Consider the following 10,835-nt stretch of genomic DNA (forward strand, 5'->3'; position numbering starts at 1 on the left):
TTTTCCTCCCTAGGTGCAGCACTTTGCATTTCTCCTTGTTGAATTGCATTCTGTTGTTTTCTGCCCATATGTCCAACCTGTCCAGGTCTGCTTGTAGTTGTTCCCTGCCCTCCGGTGTGTCCACTTCTCCCCACAGTTTTGTGTCATCTGCAAACTTGGACAGAGTACATTTCACTCCCTCATCCAAGTCGCTGATGAAGACATTGAAGAGTATTGGTCCAAGGACCGAGCCCTGTGGGACCCCACTGCCCATACCCTTTCAGGTTGATACCAACCCACCCACTATGACTCTCTGGGTATGACCCTTTAACCAATTTGCCACCCACTGGACCGTGTAGTCATCCAAGAGGTCAGAGTTCCTTTGAGAACTCCCCTTGTGATCACTTGTATAGTTTTAAATAAACCTAGATGGCTCTGCCAATTCTAATACAACCACAACGCGAAGTTTGATTTCTTCCACAATGTTGTCCAGAGTGGGGTCGCTGGCAGGGCCTCTGGGTGGATAGGTGGTGTGGCATGGTACTGGTCCAGATGGAGAGGGCATCCTACTGGGTCTGTCTTCACTGCCACTTTTTATAGGGGCAGACCTTGTGTGACCCTAGCAACAGGAGGCATGACAAGGCAAGGGTCAGCCCCTGGCATACTGAGCATGTGTGCTCCATGCAGGGATGTGCAGTTTCGGGTGTCTGTAATGGTGAGTGTTGCTGGTTTTGCAGGGTCTTTTGACTTTCAAATGCTGGTCTTGTCTCTGTTCCTGGGTAAGGTCCATGGTTCCTGGATGAATTAATGCAAGGTGATGGCCCAGTCATTACAGGCCATACAGTAGAGGCCTGCTACCACTGTATTTCAATCATTCCCAATCACACTCATTCATCTGGGAACCAATTTACATGGGAGGGATACGTGACTCATACAATTGCAAGACAGGGGATGCCTGGGCAGAGGACACGAGATGGAGACTTGACATGACTTTAGTTCACTTACAAACACAGGCCTGAACCATACAATATCCATATGAAACAATAAAAATCAATATGAAAATGATAATAATACAATATACATCAGTAAAAATATATACAAACCTAATGATAATACAATATAAAACAGTGGATATCCAAAACCAAAAACTTGCTACCAAAATAAAAATGTTAAAGCTTACCCTACATCTTAGCTTACTTATACTTATCTATAGGAAAAAGAGAGGGAGAGAAAAGGTCAGAAATGGTTGGGGAAGGGGAAGGAATGCATTTTAAAATAAATACAAAAAGCTGGGGGCTTTGCTACATCAGCTGCTGATTGTTTCATCCACTGCCACAGGAGGGAGGGAGAAGCCAAGTCCTCTGTGCTGGGTGCCTGACCATATAGTCCAATATGGGGGCACTGGGGAGCCCCCACCCCTCCATGAATATGAGGCAAGCAGCTGTGGGGCAGCGGGAGAATTCCCCTCCCTTCTGAGGCTGCCCTGGATTGTCCCTGAGTCTTGTAGCAGCTGAGGCAAGCAGCTGCAGGGGAGCAAGAGGGGAAGAATTCCCCTCAGCTCCCTGGGGCTGCTCTGGGCTGGGAGACCCTGAGTTTGGTTGGGGGAGGGGGAGGCCTCCCTTTGCAAGGGCTGCCTGGTGTCCCCATGCTGGCTACAAGGGAAGGCACTCAGCCCAGAAGACTTCTTCTCCTTCCCTCCTGTGGCAGCAGCCAAGTCTGCAGCCATGGGGAAGCTGGAGGGGGGAAATTCCCCTCAGCTCCCCAGGGCTGCCCTGTGTTGGGGGACCCCAAGCTGTGGTAGGGGCTCTCCAGTGGCCACACACCCAGTCCAAAGGACTCCTTCTCCCTCCTTCCTGTGGCAGCAGCTGAAACAATCAATAGCTGGGAAGGGGTAGAGAGGTAGGTCCCCTTGGCTACCCAGGGCTAAGCAGGGTGGAAGAAGCCCCTTAAGGTGGAGGCCGGTTCGTACCCACACCCCAGGTGGCCTTGGGAGCTCCTTCTCCCTCCCTCCTGTGGCAGCAGCTGAGGCAAGCAGCCATGTGTGGGAAGGAGAGGTGGGGAATTCCCCTGGCTCTCAGCAGGGGAGGGCTGTGGAGGGATGAAAAGCCCCCACCACAGGGGCTTTCCCTCCCTCCACAAGCTGTGTAGACCTGAGATAAGGGAGTCTGGGGGTCTGTTCCCCTGCCTCCCATCCCTATGGGCTGATGGGCACAGGTAAGAAGCAGGCTAGGGTGTAGAGGGGTAAGGCATTCTCTACTCTGCTGGAGCAGACAGCATAGCCCAGGGTTGTAAAGCATCCTGGGATACTGGGGGACTGCGAGTTAAACTTGAGCAGGAAAGGGATCTGAGATAGAAGTTCCATAAACTGGTTTGACCTAAATGGGTTAAGTCTGATACTACATCCATCCAGGTTTATCCTAAACTGGTTTTGGGCATTTTGAAAGTTGTTTATGTATGCTGAATTTCTATTCTGTTACAGGTTTAAACTGGTTTGTGTTTAACTTCTGTCCCTCACCTTTTGGAAAATAGGTGTTGTTAGAGTAACTATATTTGGATCTTGGGAAGCACTGGATTTGCAGCTAAAACAAGGCTTTAATCTGTGACCCAGCAAAAGCTGCTGACCACAAGGCAAAATGATATATTAAAAGTAACACTGTGAGATGCTTAGGCAAGTAGGTTTTAACCATATAGTAGTAGTGTAAAATATATAAGCGTTATATAACAGTACCAGGATGTAAGCCACCGGCTATTGTTAGAAGGTAAAGCAGATTTTGCTTATGAGTGCTTATGCTAAGTAACCATCTTAACTGTGTCAACTGTTTTCTGGAAAAAAACAGCAAGTAAGTCTGTGTGATGTGAACCAACTACAGTAAGGAATGAGATAAGATACAGGGGCCTAAGGAATGTGGAGATGGTACAACATGGGACAGCAAAACAGATTGGAATGTGAAAGATAACACGTAAATGGTAACAGAATTTGAAATGAACATATGCAAAAAGGTGAATGGTGTTTGGTGAAGAAGCCTCCAGAAGCTTCCAGGTTTTAGTCAAAGTCTGCCCAGTGACCAAAGAAGTGGGGTGAAGGTCTTAGACATGCACTCATGGCAAAAAGATGTGTAAATAAGTGAAATGCATAGGTAATTCCATGCTAATGAAGTAAACAGTAAACAAAGGCAGAACTTGAGAGGGGAGGAGATTTGGGTGGAACAAAGGAGGAGCGAGGGTGGAATAAATGGTAATGAGCATGAACCAAAGTGTATAAAATGTGGAAAAAAAACTATTGTTCATGGGAGGTCCCCTGGTTCAGGGGCTGTGTGTCTGTGAGGGACCTTTGCCCGAAGCTGTCTCCATTCTGAATAAAGCTGTTGCGAGTAATGTGTGCTGGTGTTTGCTCCCTGCTTGCTCTGGCTAATGAGTAACAGGATCCATGAACAATTGGATCGTCATCTCCCTACTCATTGGGAACCGCATGGAGTTGGAGTCTAACAGTTGTGACCTGAAAACAAAATTATTTCAAATATAATTCAAAATATGGAGGTAATGCCCAGTAATTAATTACAGCAGCTTGAGAGAAATAAAAGTTAATCCAGAGCAAGCCAGCACATGTACTATACATAATTTCACCTTGGTTTCCTATAAATTTAAAATGCAATGCTATACAAACTCAGTTTTATGATTATATGAATAATGGCTTCCAATTTAATACCTGTATTAAGATTCCTTTTTTCTGTGCTGCAGTTATACTAGGTAGTAATTATGAAAGATTTTCAGTTTGTGTTCTCTAAGTAGTAAGCGATAGTTTGTTTGATATTCTAATTCTGTGTTCCCCCAAGGCTTATATAACTCCATGTTCCATAATATTCTGAATATTAAATTCTCACTTACTTCAATAAAAAGAAATAAATTTGACAGACTTCTATAGTCATAAATGTCAATAATTTAAGACAGGTGATAAACATAGGTAGAATTTAGAGATTGAGTATAAACAGAATAAAAATTGAAGTAGGAAGATTTATAAATAGCCTAGTTTATTTTGTTTAATGAAAAACCAAGAAGAAGAAATTGCATAAAAATGTAATTACTAGAATACATACAAGACAATTTTAGTACATACTGAATATTGTATAGGCTTATAAATTTGTCTATAAGGCTTTTTCAGCAATCATGTGGGGTGCATATTTCTGAAAGTTAGAAGATTTACTGGTCATTACCAAGCATAACAATAATCAATCCAGTCTGACTTTGGCCTTATCTTTTGTTTTAGTTTCCCCTTATTACTAATTATCCTGTAAGCCTTCAGCAGTTCAGTTGTTGAATTGGCTTCACCCTCCTGTTACATCATAAAAAAGTCAATGCCTTATGGAGTAACATGGAAATCTAAGAGACAAGGATATTTTTGTGATATTTTGCCCCTCAGAAATCTACACATACTTCCCACTCCAGTTCCCCTGGGGACTATTCCATCTCTGTGAGTCTTCCCTTTGCTCTTTAAAGACATCGGCATTCTCTGAAGTCTGCTCTCAATTACATGCTTCTGTCCCCACTACTGTCTTCAATGACTTCAGTGCTCATTCCCTCCGTGTGGGGAGACAAGCCAAGATTCAGCTTAGACCTCATCCTTTGAAAAAAAGAGGGCCAACCTACCCCATGTCATTACGAGCCAATTTTGAAGGTATTTAGGAGCAAAACGGTGTCAAGAGGTACCCAGCAAATTTTTCAGAAGTAGCTGAAAGTATCTAAATGCTGTCCTGTCAATTTCTATAGGCTTCTAAAAAGATGTCCTAGGTGTCTAGATATCTTTAAGAATCTGAAAGAGGTTTTTTTTCCAGCAGAACTATTGAAAATTACTAAAAAAAAACCCAGTACCAATGGTGGGATTTGATTTTCTTGTCAGTAGAAATGTCTTTTTCTATGAAAAAATTATTGATATTTCTTATCAAATTATTGATATTTAGACAGCACTAAAAACATTGTTGCTGTTTTAAGGAGGTATAACAAATGCCACATTAATGCATGGAAAGATGGAGCCTGATAATATGTAGAGGAGACCAGAGAAATTTGCAACAGGTAAAACAAGTATAGTATATCTAGTATAACTTGCTGCATTACATTTTTTTCTTTGAATAATTATGACTAATTACCTCAAAAATGTCAGAATCTCCCCCTTTGTCATACCAAATAACATTTTTTGACAGCCAATCAAACCTCTGGAAAGTTAAAGTTGAAGGAGGAGAACTGTTTTAAAGATCACAAATAGATAGCATTTTTTTTAAATACATAGAACGATATACCGGAGATGCCCCATTTTCGATTCCCTGCCATGCCCCAGAATAAATGCATTGATTTGAATAGCAGGGAGTACAAGTTTGGATCACTGTTTGTACAAAGGAACCCCAAAGCAGCTCTCTCAGGAGCTTCTCTCAGAGAAATATCAACATTTTTCTTTAAGGAAGAATGGCAGATTTCTCTAAAAGCAAAATCGAGTTAACATTTCACATGAGGAAAGATATCAATGTTTCTAAACACACACAGTATTAATATTGTACTTTACGAAAATTACCTCCCTAGCAGAGGCATCGCAGAGTAGCTCCATGCCTGGGGCAGCCATGATGCACAGGGCAGCACTGGCTGCCATAATTGGCACTATGTGGCACATTCAGCCACCACTGGTTATTTTTGTGCCCCCTCAGAAAGGTGGTACCCAGGGCTTCTGCCCAGGTTGCACCTTCTTGGTTACACTACTCCTTTCTAGCTTCAGTGAAAGCCTGAACTCCAGACCTATTGACTTTCCAGCCTCAGTTTGTGAAAATTCAAGGACTATAAAGGGAATTAATGTTTAGAGTAGAAATGTGCCTGTTTTTTAATCTATATTTAGTCTGCCAGAGAAGCCAGGAAGTCTGATGCTCAACTTTGAGCTCTTTAAAATATTAAATCATTCATTTCAAGCTGAATCTTTTAGAAACAATTGCTCACTACCTCCCAATCCTCTTTTTGAAGTAGCCTAAAAAGATAATATTTAAGAACATCCTGTTTTTAAACTATTATTAATTTTAAACAACATAATATTTATAATATTGTGTTATAACAAAGCAGTTAAGAATCTCTCTTTAAAGGACAAGTTTTGCAAAGCAGTAAAAATTGGCCTGACTTCTTATTGAAATGAATGATGAAACTCCTGCTTTTGAAACTCTCTCACCTAGATTTTTAGCGCTGGATTTTTACCTCAAATGGGTTGTTTCCTCTTTTGTTGTCTACCTTTAACCTGAAATGAGCCACAGACATAAAACTAATGTAAAACTAACATTTAAAAATTCCCTGCATTCTACTGACAATTCTACTGATTTCGTGCTTGTTTCCAAATTGTGACACTTTTACCTACAAAGAGGGGCTTGAAAAACAGATTCAAACAATGAATGAAGTTTAAAACTAGCACTTGGTAATGGACTATTCTACACTTTTTGTAGATCACTGTTATATTCTACTATCCTGCTATCAAAGCAGAAAATGAAGCAAGAGGCAGAGTTTACAAGTTTGTTTGAATAAATTACTCTTCAGTACAACACTAAGGGGTAAGCACCAAAAGACATAGCAATTTTAGTCTACCTGAAAGTGAGGTAGTTAAGAATTGCTGCCCCAAAACAATACCTGCAAGCTTCTAAGAGAGTATTAAAACAGGGAGTAGGAAGGGTAGGACAAGGGTCCTTCATCTTCAGTTCTCCTTTTCCCAGCCATCACCCCTCCTTCATCTTACTCGTCTCAACTCATATCTTGCTCACCTCTCTGGTCATGACCGTAGAGACAGAAGTTATGATTTAGAGACACTCCCATGCTTAGAAGACTACAGAAGCTCCCTGTACCATAACCCAAGCCTCGCAGGTGTTACTATCTGATGTTTGGCCCTTTTGGGCACCTGGCCCCCTCTGTCTGCTGGGTGCCTGGCCCCCTGTATGGCCCCATGGCCTTACACTCTGCCCACTCCAGGCTTGACAGCTGCTCAGGCCTTGAGCCTGCCTCTGGCAGGGCTCAAGGCTATTGCATGCCCCCACTAATGGGACCTCCATAACTGTCTCTTAGGCTAAGGACAGACATTACATGTAAACAGGTTTAAGTGATCAGAAACTAGTTTACACCTCTAACAGAACAAATGTTCAGTACACATAAACCAGTTTCAAAATGGCTGAAACTGGTTTAAGATGCATGTGGTTGAATGTAGTATCAGACTTAACTGACTTGGATCAAACCAGTTTATGCAACGTTTGTCACAGACCCCTTCCTGGTTTAAAAAGCAGAGTCCCCCAGCATCCCAGATGCTTTGCAGCCCTGGGCAAGGCTGTCTACTCCAGATAGCAGAGCTCTCCCTGCCCCTCTGCTCCCAAGCTGCTGGTAATGCCCCTCCATTTCTTCCTTGGAAAAAGCTGTTTAAGAAGAGCTTGAACTAGTGAGAGAGGATTTTGTTTTGTTGACGGGCTGATAAAAGCTGTGTTATCAGCCCCTTGCTGGCTCCCTTACCTGTCAGGTTTGCAGACAGTATGAAGAAGGGAGAGGGAGATTGAAAAGCTCAGTATCCTCAGATGCATGCACTGCACACCACCTATTTGCCTCAGAGTGCTAGCCTGGGGCTGGCAATACCCCCGCTCCTTGAGCAGTGGGTGGGAAAAAGCCTGGGAGGTGCAGGAAGGGTGGGGGTTTATACCCCTCCCTAATCAGAAGTCCTGCTGGGCCTGGCCACATGCCCCAGCCCCTTCAGTTCAGGACTATGGAAGGGAAAGGCCCCCGCTCCTTGAGCAGTGGGTGGGAAAAAGCCTGGGAGGTGCAGGAAGGGTGGGGGTTTATACCCCTCCCTAATCAGAAGTCCTGCTGGGCCTGGCCACATGCCCCAGCCCCTTCAGTTCAGGACTATGGAAGGGAAAGGAGGGCTTGCTGTAGCACCCCCCCAGCTTCTAGCCTGAGCCACTGCAGGCATGTGCCTGCATTTCCTCAGTCCAGAGAGTTTGTCTGTGCAGTTGCAAACCAGTTCAACCTAGGCAGGCTAGATTGAATCAATTCCAGCTCAAGCTTTTTGAATGTCTGCCCCAAGCTTTATAATCCCAACCCAACCTGCCAGTACAAAACTGTAAGTCAAACCATAAGTCCCTGGGCTACAACAAAGACCAAAAGCGGAAGAAGCTGAGAGGTACCACTTATGTCAGCATAACTCCCAGCCTGAACTCCCCAAGCCTCACTATTCCTGTAGGCAACAAAGCAGGCAGTCAAACATCCCTGGGTGGCTCTCCTGGGCAGAAGAGAGAACCCCCCTAATCAGTTCAAGCTTAGGGTTTATATAACTCTAGCCTGAGCTCTCCTCCAGTTATGTGCCTCATCAGCTCCCTGCCCCACCTGCCAGCAGTTTCACAGGCTGCCAACTCCCTTAAAAGGGGCACGGATACCCAGTGCACTGCTAGAGACACCAGTTTTGGATCTGGCAGCTTGGAAGAAAATTTAGTCTAGTGCATGCATGCAGTACAGCAACATTTATGCCTCCTGATGATCCCCTTGGCTCTCATGGGCCAAATCTAGGCAGTCTTCTTAGAAAGAAGCCAATTGATCCAGACCACAGAAGCAGCTGTCTTTATGGGGAGACACGTACCTACAGATGCAAAAGCAAATATTATAATGCAAAAAGAAAAACAACTAAACTTCAGTGGTCTGTAGGTAATGTGCAAAAGCACAGCTGTCAAAAGTGCAAGTCAGTCAGAACCCAAGAATAAGGACTCAAATCTATCAAGATTTGGAGAAAAAGTTTCCCACCAAAAAACAAATCAGAAACTAGATCCAATAATTCATCAGTCTGAAAACAAAGTAAACCCTCCTGAAAGATTCATCAAGACTCAAAAGAGCTGCAGAAAAGGGGAATTGGAAAGTGAGTGGTAAAAACTCACTATAGATGAGTGAAGTGCTAGTAACCTCTCTTCTATTGATAGTTGTTGATCAATTTTGTAGTTAATGGTAAAAGGAAAGATGTAGTGATAGACATTAGAATGTAAAGACACTTTTACTTAGAAGACTACAGAAGCTGAGAACTGGGATATGGTCCCTTAGGCTAGTGACAGACAGAAAGCCAAAAGGTCCTGCAGAGATTGCCACAAGTAAACTTTACTGTTTAGCTTTTTTCATTCATGTATGCCTGTGTTTATTGAACCTGGACATCATTACAGTGACTACAACTTCCTAAACTAAAATACAGCCTGTCTCTTTCTACTCTCACAAGTCTCTTTCCCAGGAAACAAATGTTTCTATTCCTAGTTGCCAATACAGATATGAAATGAGAATGAGGTTTAGGCTTCCCAGGATCCTTAACACAGTAGCTATGGAACTACTAAAGGTAGGCTCTTTAGCAACCACATGCTTAGATATTTTATGGTCATTATTGAGAGTTCTTTAAATACAATGGTAAGATTTCTGGGTCATCCGATGCTTTCAATCTAATCGTGTTGGCAGCAGGAGTTTGTAGTGCTTCCATTCTTTTGCTACCAACAGGTGTGGGAAAATGTCAGGCTGCTTTCTCCTACTGCCACTAAGTCTCCCATTTTAAGATCAAGCATAGAGTCGGAAGACCCAAGAACAAGGAGGAAGATTGGGAGTACCCACACTGGGCTGTTAAGAGACAGCAGTACGCAGATTTTTGAGTCAAGTATGAGGCTCTGTATCAATATTTTGCACATGCCTACATAGTAACTCTTTCATTCATTAATTCCACTTTTAAAATCCAGTACAAGACAGGCTCTCCCATCAATACTATGGCTTGCTTTTCTTATTTCTGTTATAGATGTTCCTACTTTAATGTAAGACCTGGCAAAAAACAAACGAAATATAAAATAAAATTATACACTTACTGGAAGAGTGGGCCCAAGGATGATGGCTAGGTTTTCCATGGCCACATTATTCACCTCACTGTGTGATGCTACTTTCAGCAAAAATACTAACAGGAATTGGAAAAGGCTGTAATGGGCTTCAGGCAGATGATTCAGTAATTTTTTCAGCTATCTTGTACACTCTGTCACGTGGTCCTTATTCTCTGTGACAAATTAAGTTTTAAGTCAATTGCGAGCATTCCTATGCATCCAATATAATCACAAATAACAAAGCCTATTTTTGGATATAGGTTTTTAAGAGGTATTTTTACACTTGAGCAAGCTACAAGAAGAACATGTATGCTGAAACCCATTTACTCAGCCAGTGATTTTCTATATTAATCCTCTACAATAATTGCACATACTAGCTTTTAAATGGCAATATTTCCCTGGTTACTGGATTTCCCTACTCCAATGCCTCTTTACTTCTTACCCCAAAGGCTTGGACAGATGTTCAGTTTCTCTAGGGACAGACCCTGCTCTCTCAGGAGAAACCATGAGTGTACAGAAATTTATGTTTTTTCCTCCAGAGTAAAACTAGCCACTTTGAGAGAGAAATAACTTGGGAACTGTGAGGGCCGGGAGCGGTCCGAGGCTTTCGGGGGCGCGCGGCGGGCTGTGGCCAGCAGCCCTGGCACGTGGGTCGGGGAATTCGGCACGGCAGACTAGAATTAGGCACGGACGCATAGCAGTTGATTAAAGATTATTTTACTTACACCGTAGATGGTCGCGGTGCAGGCAGGAAAAACTTTGCTTAAGTTGCAGTTACAAACGAAAAGAAAACTCGCACGAACAAGACCCGTAGAAAACTCGAGCCTCTTAAACCCAGACAGAGCTCTGGATACCACGATAAGAGTCCAAAAGGTGACTCTCCACGAAAGCGTGCAGGGAAGGGTACGTCGAGGGATCAGGCGGTGACGGGGAGAGGCTAGAGGTTGATCAGGCCCCTGTATCCTTCTTAAGGCA

Source organism: Alligator sinensis, unplaced genomic scaffold (assembly GCF_000455745.1).
Source record: "Alligator sinensis unplaced genomic scaffold, ASM45574v1 scaffold384_1, whole genome shotgun sequence".
Taxonomy (NCBI): domain Eukaryota; kingdom Metazoa; phylum Chordata; order Crocodylia; family Alligatoridae; genus Alligator; species Alligator sinensis.